This window comes from Notothenia coriiceps, unplaced genomic scaffold (genome assembly GCF_000735185.1).
Source record: "Notothenia coriiceps isolate Sejong01 unplaced genomic scaffold, NC01 NC01_scaffold00024667, whole genome shotgun sequence".
NCBI classification, from domain to species: domain Eukaryota; kingdom Metazoa; phylum Chordata; class Actinopteri; order Perciformes; family Nototheniidae; genus Notothenia; species Notothenia coriiceps.
Genome location: NW_011357368.1, coordinates 9,244,724 through 9,263,593, shown reverse-complemented (window position 1 = coordinate 9,263,593; position 18,870 = coordinate 9,244,724).

The window sequence follows — 18,870 nt, the reverse complement described above, 5'->3', positions numbered from 1 at the left end:
GTGTCCTCTGCGTTCAGACAGTTAAACACATTCTGTCAACATTCAAAGCCCGCCCGTCCCAAGGTCGATACACTCTGCGGCATAACCGAACGCTGAAGTGCCTGGCGCTAGCAAATGAGAGTTAACAAACCTAAATCAATTTTAACCAGCGGGGGTGGCGGGAGATTGGCCCTGGACTTTATGCATGGCTGCTTCACGTTCGGATAAAGAAGAAACAAAATGATGGCGTCTTGAGTACCTCAGAGACGGAACAGACCTCAACCTTATGCTGGAGGTTATGACAGTATCTGCCTCAGGGGGAGGATGAGGAAACAATAGCCTGGTATGATCCAGAGGCCATCATCAGCTTATCATCCGCAGCATTAGAGGGCATTATGGTACAAATAAAATGTTCGGATAATTGTTTGTTAGTAATAACCTTTCAATTGAGTGCTTGCAGAAGGCGAAATTGTTTGATATGAGCCTAAATCACAAAACTGGTGAGAGGAGAACAGCCCATCCTGGATGATTAAGAAGTCGTAAATTTACTCCATTTCCCCAAATGAAATTCTGGTGTCAGGTATGTCCATTCTACTCCCGCAGAGATCAATCAAAACTTAACAGCAAAGTATAAAACTGCCTCCTAAACAGCGACAGGAGAGCACTCTGCGTGGGGGAAGCAGCACTCCGTGTGAAGATGACGTTAGCTTACAGGATCGCTCTGTGATAAATTCCTTACATTTGAACTGATGGACAGTTAATGTTTGTTACTCTTTGCTTGACAATTGTAAGATTGGTTGTATCAGATTCAAAGTTTAAGCTGGAGAGTGAGACTACCACGTATTTGAAAGTCTTTCATGTTCAAGCCCTTGCCAAATGAGTTTACAAAATGCTGATTAAGGCCCATTTCTCTGGTATTTAAAAAAAAAAAGGTTCTCCTCCCTTGTTCCAACAGAAAATCTGGTCCCCAAGCGTTTTTTTAAGGAAAATCCACATGAAAACACGAAAATGAAGTACCATCAAGGCCAGGGGTCAGGTGGGCCACAAAGCAACACGTGCACCGACACACAAACAAATGCACATACAAACAGAACAAGCTACCTTTGCGAGGGGTTGGTGTCGTGCTTTTTCGTTAGTGATATAAAATAAAGCTTAAAAACTCAATACATTTAGCTTTATTTTTCTTTTTTGTTTGTTTTCAAACCAGAAAAGCAATATTGTTCAATTTGTGTTGTATTAAAGGATTTCGTTTTTATTAAGTTTCGGTTTCACTTTCATTGCTGATTTTGGTCATAGTTACAGTTTCAAGTTCAGAATAATAACGCTGCTACGAGGGGATTTAAATTACGAGAGGAGAAGAGATTTGGCTGAAAAGCAATCAAGTATTTGCAGCTATGATTATTAATGTGTTGGTAAAGGGTTAAACATTACCCACATACTGTACGTGAAAGGTTAAAATGACATCACCTCCCCAAGATCAATACATCCAGTTTAAATGGGGCTTGAGAATGAACGCAGGGGAAAACAAGCTAATATTCACGTGGTTCACTCCGCAGTTTAAAAATATGCCAACCCAACAAGCTAAATAGTGAAATGCTTTACTTCAGTTTTTAAGCCATAGAAGGTACCAAAAAAAGCCCATTTGTGGCTTTATATGCTTTAGGAGTAGCATGCTGATAACATTTCTTGACAAATTCCACTCTCTATTTAAGCTACTTTAACCACATCCCAGATCCCTTCACACATGGACATGAGATTGGTATTAATTATCTAATGCTCGGAAAGAAAGCATATAGGCATATTTCCCAAAATGTTGAAGTATAACTATATAATCAAGGAATTATCTACTTATGAAGTATCCAGGAAGGAATCCCTCTTACTTTATAAGGTTCTCCGAACAGGTTGAATCCGGTGGAGAACAGGTCTTCATCCTGTTGGACCTCCTGGTTCCTCCTCTCCCACTCCCTCCTCTTCAGGGCGCTGCGGTCTGACTCCAGATGACTGGAAGGACACAAAGAGGAAATCTTGTTAGCGACCCCCGCTGAGTCCCACACATTGCCCGCCACCAATCAGACCCACTGGTTTTTAATGAGGATTGCTAACAAGTCATTTTTGGATGTACAAAGAGCATTGGCTGAAAGTCTTCGCCTGCTGTGTGATTAGAAGAGCTATGTTGCTCCTAAAGGGAAATAACAGGGTAAATCATGTCGGTCTGAAAGAACGCATCAAATTAAATATAAACAACAGAGAGAGAACAATGAGAAGAAAACAGTTTCAGTTTCCGACGGAGAGAAAATATATTTTTCTGTAAAACAAGAATCCAAAAGAGGATAAGTAACACAGATAGAACTATCAAAAAATGTGATTTATTCAACTATCCTGATAATGCCTTCCCTATTAAACTCATCAACGCGGTGACCTAAGTGTGTGTACTGACAGTTTCAGAAAATATATGCAATGTTTTCTGTCTCTTCGAATCAACCTCTGCCACGAGGTGAAGCCGTTATTTTTAATCTGGACTTTTGAAGGAACTCCAGCAGTGTAAAATTTGATTTGTAAAGGCTGCTTGAGCTTCAAACTCCCATAAAGTGCTTATCCCGTGCCACTCCAGACCCTCATGTCAACTGGAACTTTCTAAAAGCCTTTGCCATTAGCTTTTGCCTTGTATCTGCAGGAGACAGTTTGAGTCAAAAATAAATGATTTGTTTTTTCAAAACAAGATCAAACAAAGGTTAATATACTAGAAAGTTCACGAAGAACTTTATAAAAGGTGGTTTGGTTTGAAGTTGGTCTTCCTATTTGCTGAAAAATATCTGGTGTGTTGGGAAAAAACAACTGTATATATACCAGTGTAGTATTCATTTACCAGATCAATACTACACTCAAGTCTGTGTGTGGCATGCAGCTGGAGCAAGGAGCCAACTAGCTTAATTTAGCTCAGCACATAGCATAAAGACCGGAAGGGAAAACGGCTAGCATGGCTTTCTCCTAGGTTCGAAGTATGTCAAAATCAAAGGTTGCAACACTTTGCATCTCATTTTTCTAGACCATTTTTAGTTTCAGGGAACTTTATCATATATCATGGCAAGCAAGTACATCCATCTGCCCATTTTTTCAAGAAATACTACACACCATATATCTCACAATAAGACCTGGATTATTGTTTTGAAATGAGTGTTTGGCAGCTTTCAGACTTCATACTTAACTAAGCTAATCCTCCCCTGCTTCCAGTTTAGCACAAACACCAAAAACAAGTGTTGATCTTGTAATCTAACTCTCTGAAAGATACCTAATAAGTATATTTCTAAGATTCTTCATGTTTCTTTTTAACAGCCTGTGTAATATTAATGAAAGGCAATAAGAATGAAAAAAGCTAAACAGGTCCACCACTAAATAATGGAATCAAATGACTCTTTATTTACACTCAGAGGGGAACAGACGCACACTTTAATGCTTCTGCTCTTTATCAACGGATTAAATGGTCTGTTCCTACAACATTAGCCAGAGTTCACAAAGGCAACCTTTTTACAGTGTTTTCTATTTATAATAAGGTCAACATGATGTAACATATGCCATTAGCTGGGTACTTTCATTCATGAGCGCATTCATTTTTAACGTAGGTGGGCCCGGTGGGAATTGAAGTCCTAATCCAGGCAGTGTTTATGACGTGCAGTAGCCACTGAACCACGGTGCACGGCAAAGGACGGACGCATTTATGTCCTGTCACAGCGTCATTGGATGGATCCCAATAAAATGTGCTTTTAATCTTTCAGCATCACTACACCACCGCTATGAACTACGGTCATCTGTCTTGAAAGGCAGAATGATTGCTTTTGTGGGTATGATTCCAGAGTGTTTCTTGTGGCATTTAAAATAAGAGACAGTAAACAACGACAAAAATGATTGGAAAGTGGTCTTTGAGGAGGGTGGTGAGCCCCAGGTTTTTGGAACATTTTCCTGTTACGTAAATGTGTATTTTTAGCGTGGAGAAAAACGAAACCTGTTCACCGTTTCACCCTGGCCTCCTAAACTCTCTCAGCCTCCGGTGAGAAATCTAAGAGCTGGCAGCTCAACTCGCATCCCAGAAGTACAAAGTGTAGTGTGAGCATGTGTGTCAGTGAGTGTGAGTGCAAGTTATGCATGAGGCTGTGGCCCGCCGACCCCACAAAGGGCATCCTGTTTTACCGCATCCACTGCCGAGAGATGAGACTGGCTAATTAGCGATCAAACACAATTAAAAGAGACTTTCTCTTTTTCACTACCAGACCTAGTCTTCAACATTTAATCTGTCAGCAAGATGCGTGTGGGAGGGAGAGGAAAGAGAGGAAATATAAAATCACATAGACCCATGGGAGGCTGAAAAAAAGACCCAGTTTCAGGGCAACAGACAGTTTCTTTTTAAGGAAAGAAAAATAACAGAATGATGAAAGACAGAGCGGAAGGATGCGGAGAGGAAGGTAGAATAGGAGGAACGGAAATTGAAAGCAACACAGAGCAGAGGGATTCATGATTGACAGGTAAGCATTTGTGTGTGTGTGTGCTACAGCAATATACATAGATGTGAAAATGGTGTGTGCTGGGACTGCTGGTTGACATGTGCATTGTCTGTCAGTGCAGAAAGATAACTGACAGCGATGTTACTGCAACACACACATACAGTTCACACATGGCGCTGCAGTCCCCTGCCACAGATCAGTGTCTGTCTGTCACTAGACGTTCACACGGAGGGAATCAGGTCAGACGAGGTAATTAACACATCCAGGATTTATTTCGCAGCGTGCAGCAGGAACAGAGTCTGTTACTACCTGGCTGTCACACACAGGTTAAACCCTGCGCTGTCTTTTTACACATCAATGAATTTACTACTTTTTTTAGGGTTTATGAACCACGGCACTGTGGTCAGGCAGGGCAGTGGGAATGCTACGGAACTTAACACCCCATAGTGGCAGCTGTAGACCCCTGTGTTCTGCAAGGGGAAAAAATGCTTTTTTCACAGCTCCAATTAACTGTGTAAATGGGTTGTTTTTTAAACATTTTAGCAAATTCTAAATTTTGTAAGATGTTAGAATTTTTCTTTTAACCTGACAATGCATATATTACATATATTATACAGCCAAAGCAATACATGAATTTGAAGGTGGAAAAAGTACTCAGATCTTGTACTTAAAGTGGACCTATTATGCTATATTTGAAAAATATATTGTAGGGCCATACCTATACAAAACATGTCTGTGAAGTTTTTTTTTCAAAATACCAAACAGATCACCCATTGTAACCATGCCTCTTACTGCTCAAACCCCTCTTTTGAAGCCCTGTTAGAGAAACGCAGATTTTGGGTCCTTAGATTACATCCAAAACACGTCAGGCATTGTTTCTGATAGCAACTTTCTGTGGGTCCTCCGACGTCAGTTCGGATGGAAATCTGTATCCACCCGTTTTTAAAAGATTTGGGTAGGGAGGGTTTTATTTTCTGACACTGCGTGAGTTCCCTGACGCACCGGGGACACAATTATGTATAAAAGACATCACAAAGTGCATTTTGCATGATAGGTCCCCTTTAAGTAGAAGTAGAACTACCACAGAATATGAATACTCTGTTACAAGTAAAAGTCCTGCATGTAAAATGTTACCAAAGTAAAACTTCAATGGTTTAAGCATCAAAATATACTTAAAGTACCAAAAGTAAAAGTACTCACTATGCAGATTGGCCCACTTTCTTATAATATATTCTATATGTGTGTTTTGTGTTCACATCAAAGCTGGTAAACCTGGAGCTAATTTTAATACATTTGTATACTACTGCAGGGTAGCTTATGAATTTACTCCAGCCAGTGTTTCCGCCAGGGGGGGGCGTCTTGCCGTCATTTGACGGCCTTATTCAGCCACCTCCCTCCATGCCTAGCTCCTCCGGTTTGTATCCCGGTAGGTGAACAGGGACTGATCATAAAGCACCGGGTGATTCCCTACCGCGATGATTATTTTCTCCTCTATTTTTTGGCATATGAGGAAATTAATTGCGGTCTGGCTCTCCCAGCATACACGCAGTTTGATTGGCTAGCGCTTGTACTGGCAGATTTGCATAAACGGGATTTGATTGGCTGACGCCTCCATCGAGGCGGCAAAAGTAGAACATTGCTCTACTTTTGCAGCGAGCACCGCGAGAGAAGCTACGCTTTGCTCCCACAATGCAGTTCGGCGAATCGTGACGTCACCCCATTCAAAGTGAATGGGCAGAAGCGTTGAAGCGGCAACGCACGCCGCCGTGTGTAGGATGTGAATTCGAGCCGAGGGCGTCCAAAAAAAAAAGAGTTGTTTGTGCTTGAAATGACGAAAAGGACAAGGACATCCCTCTGTTGGAGGGGCAAAGGAGCCTGGTGGGATTCTTTTCGGAGTATTGAAGATCGTTTCCCCGACATCAGCCTCTTTTCAGCTTTTCGTATCTTGGACCCATGGTGCCTGCCACAGGACAACACGGAACGTGNGGGTGTACTTTGAGGGTTTGTGACTCTGCAGACCGTTTACTAGGGCTGCTCAATTAATCGTATTTTAATTGCAATTACGATTTGGCTTGCAACGATTATGAAAACAACATAATCGAAATAAAACGATTATTTTTTCATTTTTGTATTGGTTTTTCAGTTGAATTATACTTGAAGTGCAGGGTAATCAACTGTTCACATTTTTTTTCAATAAATGGATGTTTTCAAAGTAAATGGATAATCGTTTTTAATAATCGTGATATCAAGTATTGACCCAAATAATCGAGATTATGATTTTTCCCATAATCGAGCTACCCTACCGTTTACATGCAGAAAAAGCTACATAACACACAAGGAGACGGGTAATAACCAAAAAAGCGTGACATGGGACCTTTAACTAATTTACTTTGTGTAATTTAGAAAGCGTTATTCACAATGAGATACCAACAACTAATTGAGGGCGAATTGTTTTGGGGTCCTTAGGCTGGAGCCACAGGAGGACGATAATGCAAACGGACCCCAATCGTTATCAAAAAAGTCTTCCGTCCACACGCAACAGGCACCAGAAACGTGTCCGTCCACACGAGACCGCTCGAAAGCGCTGGAGACGCTGTAGTGCATATGCCAGGCCTGTAATTGGCGCTGTACTCCTGCTACAAAAGCAGCGAAGAAGACTTCCTGCGCATGGGTGCCTTTTTGTTTATTCTCCGCTGTGGACGCTCTGGCTCTTCTTCTCCCTCCCCGAGGCAAGCGTTTACTCGTGCTGTAAATCTCTCCGGTTTGCCACCAGCAGATGAAAAACATCCACCTCTCCGCCTCTTCCAAGGAACGAGGGGACCATGCGGCAGAGTTTCAGTTCGATTTTTTTTCGCCGGTCAACATATCCGTTCAAGTTTAAATCTTCCGGACAAAATTAGAAAAGTGCCGGTCAAAGGTATTCCTTGTTATTTATTGAGCTTTAAAACAAATTGATAACGACTCTATATAATAATATAAGAATAAAAAACGGAGCCTCTCTTTTCCTCTTCTGAGAGCCCAGCAGCTGATCTCTAAACACGGAGCCGTTTGCCCCCCCAGAGCGTTTCGTTTGCAGATCTACCCACCTTGGGACCCGTTATCGTTTTCTGCGTTTCCATGTCGGCCTTGTGTGGCCTAACCGTTTATCTGATAGTGAACTGTAGCAGATACGACCATTATCGTCCTTGTGTGGCCGGGGCCTTAGTCTTGGTTTCATGGCCCAGAACGTTTTTACATTTTCTTTGAAAAAAAAAGAAACATTATGAATGCATAATGACGGATATCAAGTATTTTGATGAAACATACATATGATATAAACATATAAATGAACAGACCATGTAAACATTATTGAAGTAAATACATGAAACATATTCCTATTGCATGAATGTAAGAATAGTTAAAAAATATATAGACATTTAAAAAATATATACTATTATTACTACTTATTTAAAAACATCCAAAAACTGGTATGGACACATTAAAAATGTAAAATTACACATTTCCAATATTTAATTATTCCCCACTTATTGATCTACACGCAGTGTTGTAGTCAAGTCACCAATTCTCAAGTCCGAGTCACTCTCGAGTCCCTACTCTTCGAGTCCAAGTCCGAGTCCGAGTCACCTAGGTAGAGTCCGAGTCGTGTCCGAGTCCGAGTCATCATTACCTGTGCTTGAGTCCGAGTTCAAGTCCGAGTTACTCAAGAAGAATCGAGTCATAAGTCCGAAAAATTGGCTTTCCAGTCCGACTCGAGTCCGAGACCAGGACTCGAGTACTCCAAGTCTGGATATACATTTATCTCAGTTGCTAAATTAACTGAATATCATATTCTATAATTATACTTCTTGTTCAACATTTGAGATAAACCGGTTGTACCTAAGATAATTTATAAATAGACCCGAAGTACTCTGAACCCTTGCTTCTTTAGTCTTTAAGAGTGTATTTTTTTTTTAAGTAAACACACAGTTCCTTAAGCCACAACCTAGTAACTCGTTCTCTACTGCTCTGATCAACTGCTTTCCCCGAGGAGAGAAACACTTGACAATCTGACTGTTTACTGCCGCCATAGCCCCATGCAGCAGACAAAAGTTGCAGCTAGCTGGTGAATATTAAACAGCTAAAGAGCCAAATATATTTCCCTCGGGAAGCGGTGGAGACCAAAACGGAGCTAAAAGGAGGCTGTTAAAATTACATTTGGCCAGAAACACAATTACAAATGCTGATGGTGCTCCATGTATGCTGAATGTGTAATTATGGAAAAAAATGCTTAAGCTGCAATATAATGAAGCATATGAAGTGTGATGATGCTAAATGAGGTACAGTAATAAAACACAGGTTTATTGATTTGTGACGACATTAATGCATATAAACATTGATTTATTATTCAAACAAAACATAAATAAATACTGTTTGTCCTTTTATCCGATAAATATATGTATTTAGATCTATTGACATATCATTCCAAGTTATACACAAATTGTAGCTCACCATAGATATTGTAATTAAGTAAGTGAAATGACATTTACGCTGATACGCACTGTTGGCATGTCATTTGTGTGTGGCGGGACGCTGCTGTTATTGCAATTTCCCACAATGCTACTTCCCATAGTTGGCATGTATGTAACGCTGCAGAATAGTGTGCAGCGATTACAGCCAAGACCAAATGGCTCGAGGTAAAATCTCCGTGGTACAGACACCGAGCAGCTGTTAACCCTTCATGTGCCGGGCTGGATAATTGGCTGGAAAAGCCTTTGTCTGAGAAAGAGACAGAGACAGAGAGAGAGAGAGAGAGAGAGAGAGAGAGAGAGAGAGAGAGAGAGAGAGGGAGAGAGAGGGAGAGGAGAGAAGAAGGTGGTGTGGAGGCATGTTTGCAGTGTGTGTGTGTGTGTGTGTGTGTTGTCCTTAGGGGTCTCTCTATCCATCTTTCCTGCTCTCACTCTCTGGTCCAGAGCTTGTTACCATAGCAACATAGAAGAAGAGGTACTGCTGCCGGAGTCCCAAAAATTGTATTATCTTTTTCACACACACACACACACACACACACACACACACACACACACACACACACACACACACACACACACACACACACATGCTGCTCCTTCGTCTGTCTTGCATATATACAAACTGGCAGGCAGCAGTGAGGGTGTGTGTGTATGTGTGTGTTTATCTGCGTGTGTCGAGAAATGCTGGCAGGCAAAAGCATACACACACACACACACACACACACACACACACACACACACACACACACACACACACACAATCACACACACAATCACACACAGGCACACAGGCTCCCAAAAAGCGACAGGGATTGGTTGAAGGGAAAGGACGACAGGCGGAGTGTTGCAGCAGAGTAGACGAGGTCATGTAAGAACAGCAGGATAGTTTGTTTATTCCACTGAAGGTGGATAATTGACTTTTACTTATTTATTATTATTATTTGTGTTTGTGTACTTGTCAGCCTTTTTTACAACAGGTATTTTTAGCTCTGCAAGGTGTCATAAACCTTGGTTAGCTGGCTTATGACAATTCCGCAGAGAGTAGTATAAAATACAAAAGAACCCTATGTGGTTTTACTCTGAGGATTTTTGTCCTTTTATTGTGTGTTGGGTTGTGGATTTGTGCAGAATGTATCTTATAGTAGCATTTTAAAGCCAGTATTTGCACTAAAGCTTCCAATAGCTGATGTATTTTTTTCCGAAGCTTAGTGTCCTAAATTGGGACCACTTTATCTATTTTCGGGCAACCAATGACTTTATTGAAGTGACAGTGTTACACTGTAGCTACTGTGCATTTGACAATAAAACCTAACAATATAGGGGATGACACGTGTCCAATGGTCCCAGGCCGATTTGGACCCGGGTCCTAAACATGGGGACCAAGCCACAGTTTATGGACTCTAACAACTGAGCTATACGGCGGCCCAAAATGTGACCACTTTAGTGCAACATGAAAATCAGCCTATCAAAGATATCTAATTCCTTCCAACATACACTAAGATTCAACTTAGTGATAATTATGCAGTGGGTAACTATGAAGAGGCGTTTGGGTATTGCAAGATCATTTAGATATTCAAGCAAAACAGACAAGAGTACAACAACAAAAGCTAGGTTGGAATGTTCTGCCGTGGGCGGGGGTAGCAATATATTTTAGAATGTTTTCAACACTTTATTGTGTACATTTTTAAAGGTGTGGTTCAGAGTTAGCAAAATTCACACAATAACACAAATGAATACAGTTCTGTTCTTTTTTTTAGAGTTGTTATTTTTTCTTTCTGAAGTTAGTCTAACTTAAAAGCTTGATTCTACAGGACTGTGCCGCATTCATAGACACTGGAATGGATTTGATATTTAAGGAGGAAATGTTGCCGTAAGTTAACATTTTTAGTGAAGTCCAGGGATTGTGCCTTTCTTCAATAATTTAAGGATTGTGGTCTGTTTTTTGGTGTCTTTCAGCCCTCTTTGTCTGAAGCAAACACTTACTGAGTCTTACCAGACCAGAATGACGAAAGTTATATTAGCTAATAAGGTATATTCATGCCTAGATCAAATAATACGCTTACACCTCTGCAAAACGTTTTCAGTCTTTTTTAAATGTTTCACTGTCTTAGCTATAAGCAACATCACATCATGTAAATGTTCAGGATTAAAAAGTGAGGATTACACGCCTGTCTTTTCAATTACATTTTCAGAATCTCCTAATTTGTTGACTGTGAATGGCATAGGAAGCATGGTAAAATGTCAGCGGCGTGCATTAAAGAAGTGACGGGGGGACACTGTCAGAGGATCCCAGCAGCATTGACAAGCATGTGACATCAGCGATAATGTCTGAGACAGAGATCATAAGCGTGATAATGGCCGTGATTACATTAGTAAAGCTATTATGTTCTAGATGACAGATCTCATTAACATATAAACAGCCTTAAACACTGCAGTCACCGTGGAAATTAGCAGGCCCACACACACACACACACACACACACACACACACACACACACACACACACACACACACACACACACACACACCGGCAAAAATGTATATACAGAGGGATATACATGTAGGAGATTAAAGCGCAAGGATTATGTGATAGAGATATTAAAAAACATAATGTCATTAACTATGGGAAGAGACAGACACATATATAGTGTGTGCTCATTATTTAGACACACATATACACATGCACAAAGTGTGTACCAGAAGTGTTTACTCTAATCTGACACATTTGATGACTTTAGACAAAATCAAAGACTTGCTCAACTTTAACACCACATCGTGACGACACTTGGCCTGGAGCATTTAGACTCGAAAATAATTGAAAGCCTATGGATTATTAAGTATATTATTTTAGAAGTGTGCCACATATCAATTAACCTTCAATCAAATCCTGAATAAACTAAGGATATTAATTCCCAGAAACCCTATTCCCAGGATGCACTTAGTTTGAACCAATCCGACAGGGTCCAATCAATATGAAGGAGGGAATCATGAAGAACTAACACAATGTTACTGAGTGCCATTAGGAAGAAATAATTCCAAAGATAATTTGGTCTAAAACTGAAAACATTGGAGTGGAGAATGGCATTACATTCGGTGAAGAGCACATTATAACTTAATAATAATAATCTCAAGGTTTTGGTGGGACTGGACTGTCTTGATTCTGAACAGTATTGACTTTGGAGCCTACTTGAGATTTGGCTCAGGACCTGTCAGTCTTGACTAAGACTTGACTTGGGGCTTCACTTAGAAACGTGTCAGTCTTGGCTTGGAACGTGACTTAGGACTTGATCTGGGACATGATTTAGGAAGTGACAAGAGAGTTGACTTGGGACACTACTTGGTAGCTGACTCGGAACCTGTCAGTCTTGACTTGGGATTCAACTGGGGCTTGCCTGTCTTGACTTGGGACTTGTCAGTTTTGACATTGGACAAAACATGGGACATGGCTCAGGAACTGTCAGTCGTGACTTATTTATTTATTTAATCGTTTATTTGGCAGGGACAATGCACAGTAATGAATACTTAAAATATTAAAATGTATCAAGCGTAACAATGCCAGATTTAGCTTTGAGCTAATTTCCATCCGCAGTCCCGCAGACTTCGGACTTGACTCTGGACCTGTTAGTCTTGGCTTGGGACATGATTTAGGACTTGGCTTGGTTAATGACTAGGAACCTGTCAGGGTTGACTAGGGACTTTAGTGCAAATACTTTCGATTTATAAATTGCAAAACCATAGTTCTGGTCCCACCTTTGGTGTGTAATGTACATTTACACACACATAAACACACAAGGAAACCCAAAGTTCAGGTCAACCTTATCTAAATTAGATTCCCGCAAAATAACCTGTTATTCCCATTGAGTCATTTGCTGGAAATCACGGGCACACACACACACACACACACACACACACACACACACACACACACACACACACACACACAAACATACACACACACGCCCTTGCAAACGGACATCTTCTTCATAAAACTAATAATATGACGTAATAATCGGGCAGTTCGATGTGTCTAACCATAAGAACATATCTCGTTAATAAAACGTGGCCTTTGTTTAATTTATTTTTCTTTACATGAACCCTCCAGGGCTCCGTCCGTACAATTCAGAAGTTTCCATACAAGTTGTAGTTTTTGTTGTACTACCATGAGTATGGAAAACACAACAATCAATTTTACCATGATTTGATATACAGTATGCTCAAATAATTTCAACTTTTTGTATTTCATTTCTGGATTTAATGTGGCCCCGACGTCAAACCAAGCCTACTCAGTTGTTTCCTTTTGTGTTTTAGAATTAATCGCTATTTTGGCTTGAACTGTCAAAAAACGAATGTGATTCTTTACGGTCTTTTCACCACTTTACATCTAGTCATACTTTCTAACCTCTTGTGTTTTCGGAAAAACAAAAGGATTATATGGCATTTTCTTCATATTAAGCGAATATGTGAGTTTTCTAGGAAAAAACAAAAGACAAGAAATAACCTCTAGGAAAATATGTACATATGTAAATAAGAGAAGATACTGTGTGATTTCTTTATGTTTTTGTGTCATTGTTGTCTCTCGTACAGCCTGATGTGACACACTCTCAAAAACACAAAGCTGCAGAGTCCTCTCATATCCCTGCTCCGTCCTCGCTCCCGGTCTATTTATCTATCCATCAGTGTCAAACACACACTCTGTGTGATGTGCATTAAAACAAAGCCGCAAGGTAACAGTGTGCTTGAAGGCTGTGTCTCATTATAATACCTGCTTTCGTGTCAAACACACACAAAGACACAACGCAGTGATTTCCGATATCCTCCATCCCTCCACATACAGAAACCTAAAGGCTGTATATTCTCATATTGATGGCATTCTGGATCTTCTTCTTCTCCTCAGTATATGCAGGAATGCCTGCTGATATTTCTCTGATGTCTAATGCTGCCTGAATGAGCGCGCCAACCAGAAAACACACACAAACACGCGCAAAATGCGTCTTGAACTGACACTTCAAACAAAGCTTTTGTCTGCTGCCTGACAGCTATTCCTCTCTCCTTCCCCCTCTCCTCCTCTTCCTCCTCCTCCCCTCATTATCCCCCTCACTTCTCCCTGTCATTCCAAAACACTCGCTCTACCCCCTCATCCCATCGCTTTCTCCCACACACTCCTCACCCAAATGCATTGAAGGGTTTATTCCTAATTAAGCTGCTTGGTTAAATGCAGGTTAAATAAAAACAAATACAAAGATTGAACATGTGAAGTGCTTTTCTATCACGCCACTTGAGCTAAAGGTGCTGTAATCAGTGTAGTTTTATTTAAAAGAGATTCATTCAATGATTCCATTTTTTAAATGTTCATAATGACTCCATTACTGGCAGATGTATCACTAATAAAGGTGCGGGTTAAACTAAAAACATCTTTCCCCATATTTCATCAGTTTTGGAATCAAATGTGACTTTTTGTGATCATGAACAAAGCTCCATTGTGTTCTCTGAAAGGTGGATTTAACAGTTTCTGGAACAAAGACTGCTGCACTAAAATGAAACTTTTTCTTTTCCACACGTTTTGGGCTTACACAATCTTGGCTGGTAAAGAAGAGAGTACAGACTTTGAGATCATTTCAGTATGAATTGACCATTCTTAAGGAAAGACTTCAAATTTAGATTTGGTGGAAAGAAGCTCAACAACAATTAAAGCTACCAAAAGGATACTAAAAACAGCACGTATGGATAAAGAGGGGGTGAGAAGCCACCGCTACACCTGTATACTTTTTTGATGATTTGAGGGTTCCAGTCAGCTGGTGGCCATCCCTATCCCCTTATAAATGATGTGCTCATACAACACTACTGCATTCAGCTACTTGGGAAACTTATTTTCTCAAACATTACGGTCACAGATTTGTGTTTGTACTTTTTCTTTTTTTATACCTTTTTTTCCTGCCTGTGTACATGACATAAGCGGCTCACAACCAATTGCCCCTTGCGGGATTAATAAAGTTGTTGATTGATTGATTGATAGATAATACAAATATAGAAAGTAAAGGGTGCAACATGGGAAACCGGGATGATTTTAAAGCAGTCCACTAAGGTAAAGACTCACTGCTGCCAAATCTACCCGTTTATCAACAGGGGCTCACAATGGTTTAAGTTTTGAAACATGTGATTCCTGTCTTTAATTGAAAAAAGCTACTTGGTTAGGTTTAGTACAATATGGTTTGAATTAAATAGGAATGCTTATTACATAAAGTCAGTTTCGTATGTAAGTTAAGTAGGCCGGTGTTCTGTAAATCAACCAAAACAGATTCATTGAAAAATGAATTAAATCAACTTTTTGTATCCTTTCACATGTTCACAACAAGCACACATAGGGACATTCAAATGGGCATTTAATCCATTCTTTTTTAAGGAGAACTGGGAAGCTATTATATATACAGCACCTGGGGGAAATGGTGGGTTCTTGGGATTTGATTTGTCGTTTCCCAAGCCTATTCCATGCAAACTGAGTTCCGCCCCCACATGGACTAATACAGACCTTGATTCACAACATATTTCAAAATCAAGAGTTCTACCTACAAAAATGGTTGATAATTGAGTACTGTTATTTTTGAGATACTGGGAGGGGAATGATTCAGTGCTTGTGAAGCGTGGATGACGCATCTGAAGCCCATCAGCTAATACGATGAAGTCATGCTAGGACTTCATTCCTCTGCCTGAACTCATGCTACACCACATCATGTTTTTATTTGTTTACAAGCAGAATAATACAACTGCCTGTTTTAAAAGTGCAGGTGGTCTCAGTTGGTGGTAATGACTAAGGTACCTTTATTTACAAAATCAGATGTGGAAAAATGAACAGGTGCAGCCTGAGGTAATGCGAGAATTGAGAACATGTCATCAGCCGGTAATTAGTTCACTGCAATTAAGATGGATGGATAATGGAATGTTATATCTCGGGGGGAAAGTTCCTCCAGGGATATTTATACAGTTAAATGTTTAATACGGGACATTCTGTGTGAAGGGAAGAAGCGACGAGGATTGACATTGCCAAATGAGAATTGTAAAGAATATTTCAAATTGATATTTGGCTATACATGGAAATAATTGCATGCATGGACACGGATAGAAAATGAGCTTTCTGCCCCCTTTAGTCGTTTATGAATACCAGTGTAATGTCTGAGCCCTCCTGAGACACATGGATAAAAGATCATCGGATGTTAGATTTTTTCCAATATAAAAAAAGGATATTCAGCTATTCAGAACAATACTTCAATTCCATTTGGGAAAAAGGATCATCTATAAGGGACGTTTGTGATGAGCAGACATTCGATGGTTCCATGGGGCTTGAAGACAGATTCTGGAAATAAAGGGTTTTGAAAGTTGTTTAAAGTAAAAAGGAGACTAAACTATTATGCTACTTAAAGAGGGGCCATTTATTAAATGATTGCAAACACTGCGGTAACTGATAGACGTTGTGGGTCGTAATTTATACAAAAAAACTATAAACTGTACATGAATAACATTTTTCTGTTAAAAATAAAAATGGATGAGAATTAGTGTTGGAAAGTTTGAAAGAAAGAAAGCAGATACTTTTCCTCTTGAAACATGCAAGTACTAAGGGATATTTTATGAAATGTGTTTATGTTGTATATAAACAAGACTTATTTTAATTAATTTAAATTAAAAAACATGATTTCAGTTTGTTGTTTTGGATGGCTAAAATGATAATCGATTGATTATGATTATTCTGTTTGTTTGGTATCATGTTCTTCATTGATTTATGTAAATATTTTATATTATTAATACCTTACGTTTGTCTGAACCCTCACTTGAAATTATATCTCTGATGTGAACTACTGTAGGCAGCAGACTAAGAAGGATTTAACTCTACCTGCTAGGTTTCAAGTAAAACAAAATGGTGTCAAAACCGTAACTCTCAACAACACATGAAGACGACTGAATTCCATTTGGCTGCTTTGGTTTTTGGGTTCTGGTCTTGGTTAGCTGACAAAATGTCTTCATGGCTTCAAATGATTTAAAATATATTTCCAAGCGGCTGCCTTGAACTGTTCTGACAGTTATTCCCAGTAGACACAAATGCAGTGTGAGTCCACAAAGTCAGGCTCCAGTTGACTTTCAATGAAGCAGCTCCTGAAACTCTCATGATGACATACGCAGACCAGAGCCTTTCTTCCTGCTGACGACAGAACACAGAAACCTCAACATGTTCAACTCAATCCGCTGACCATGCAGCTTCAACATCTGGATGCTGCTCTGTGTGATGGAAACAGCTTTTACTGCCACTGAATGTGGGGGTTCTGTGTTATGTAACATCAGCTAAGTAAGGGATAATGTGCAGCGATAATATTGTGATCAGGATCTTACATCACTAAATCAACCCATGACTTGATTAACAATGTTGATTTCAGCATTTTAAATTATTGATTTAAAAATGATTGTATTGCTTCTGCTACGTAAAAAATAGTCTCTCCCACTGCGTACCAACTGCTAGAACTGTGGCGATAGCACCGTAATTTAAAATGACAGTAGCACTGATCGAGGTTTTATGTAACTGTCCAAGTCTGTTCACATTTTATTTTCCATTAACCAGTCTTTTTACAACACCAGACCCCCTGCTGTGTTCCTTTTAGTGGTTACTTCCTGTCTAACTTTTTCTGCTTATTTCTCTGACGTCCAGTGCTCTGTCTTTCAACCTCTTTCCTTCTCTTGTTATCTTGTTATTTTCTTTACTGGGGACAGTTTAGCCATCATGAATCCAAAGTCTTGTGCTCTCCAAAAACATAAAAATGAATATACTATATTATGTATTCTATTTTCTGATGGCAAAAACTGATGTTGTTGTCCACATGACCGGTCTTCTTTTTGTGGATTGATTTGTATGCACATAGTCCTTTGATTCTCCTAGCAAGCAATGGACTGTTAGAAATAACTACCTCTAAAATGTCCAAATCGACCAATCAGAATCAAGTATTCAACTAAGCTGTGTAATAATATAAAAAATCCAATCAAACACCATTGTTGTTCCTTACATATTTTACTATAACAACATACACATGAATTGGAAAATCTTAGTGTTGTACGGATGTGGCTGAGGGGTTAAATGGGCCTCTGCCAATTAGAGGGTCCGTGGTTCTATTCCCAGCCCCTGCAAGATACCTAACCCCAAATTGCTCGAGTGGTCAAGTTTACATTATTGAAGTGTATGTAAGTTTATTTGGATACAAAGGTCAGCTAAATGGTAATTTAGATCCAAATTCCCGAAAATAACGCCTGTAATTAACCTTCATTCTTAAAGGAATTAAATCTGTATTGCTATTGGGTAGGTGCCTGCCTAGTTGCGTGTGTTGTGCCTTGTTAATAGGCTCCTGAGTAGCAGTTGCTGAGGAGGGAAGAGTGACTGAAGTTCTGTGCAGTGAAAGTGAATGAGAGGGTGATGATGCTGTGTTTCAGAAACTGGTGTGTGCGCTTGTGTGTGCGTTTAGTTATCAGGGGAGCACAGCATAGCTCTGCTGAGATTAAATTCGCAGAGCTTACTCTGGCTATCAGCATTACTTCAGGACAGACACACACACACACACACACACACACACACACACACACACACACACACACACACACACACACACACACACACACACACACACACACACAGAAGGAAAGCAGAGTGGTGGAAAAGAAAGCTGCCATCGCTAAATTTTCATTCAGAGAAAATATCAACATCGACAGTATGCCCACTGCTGATATCACCACTGCTAATAATCCCCACCAAACCATCCATCTGTCCCCCCGTCTGTCCATCATCTATCCCTCTATCTTCCTTTCTTTCTTTCAAATGTGGACATTGTATAATTATCTATCCGCACTGCAGACTAACTAAC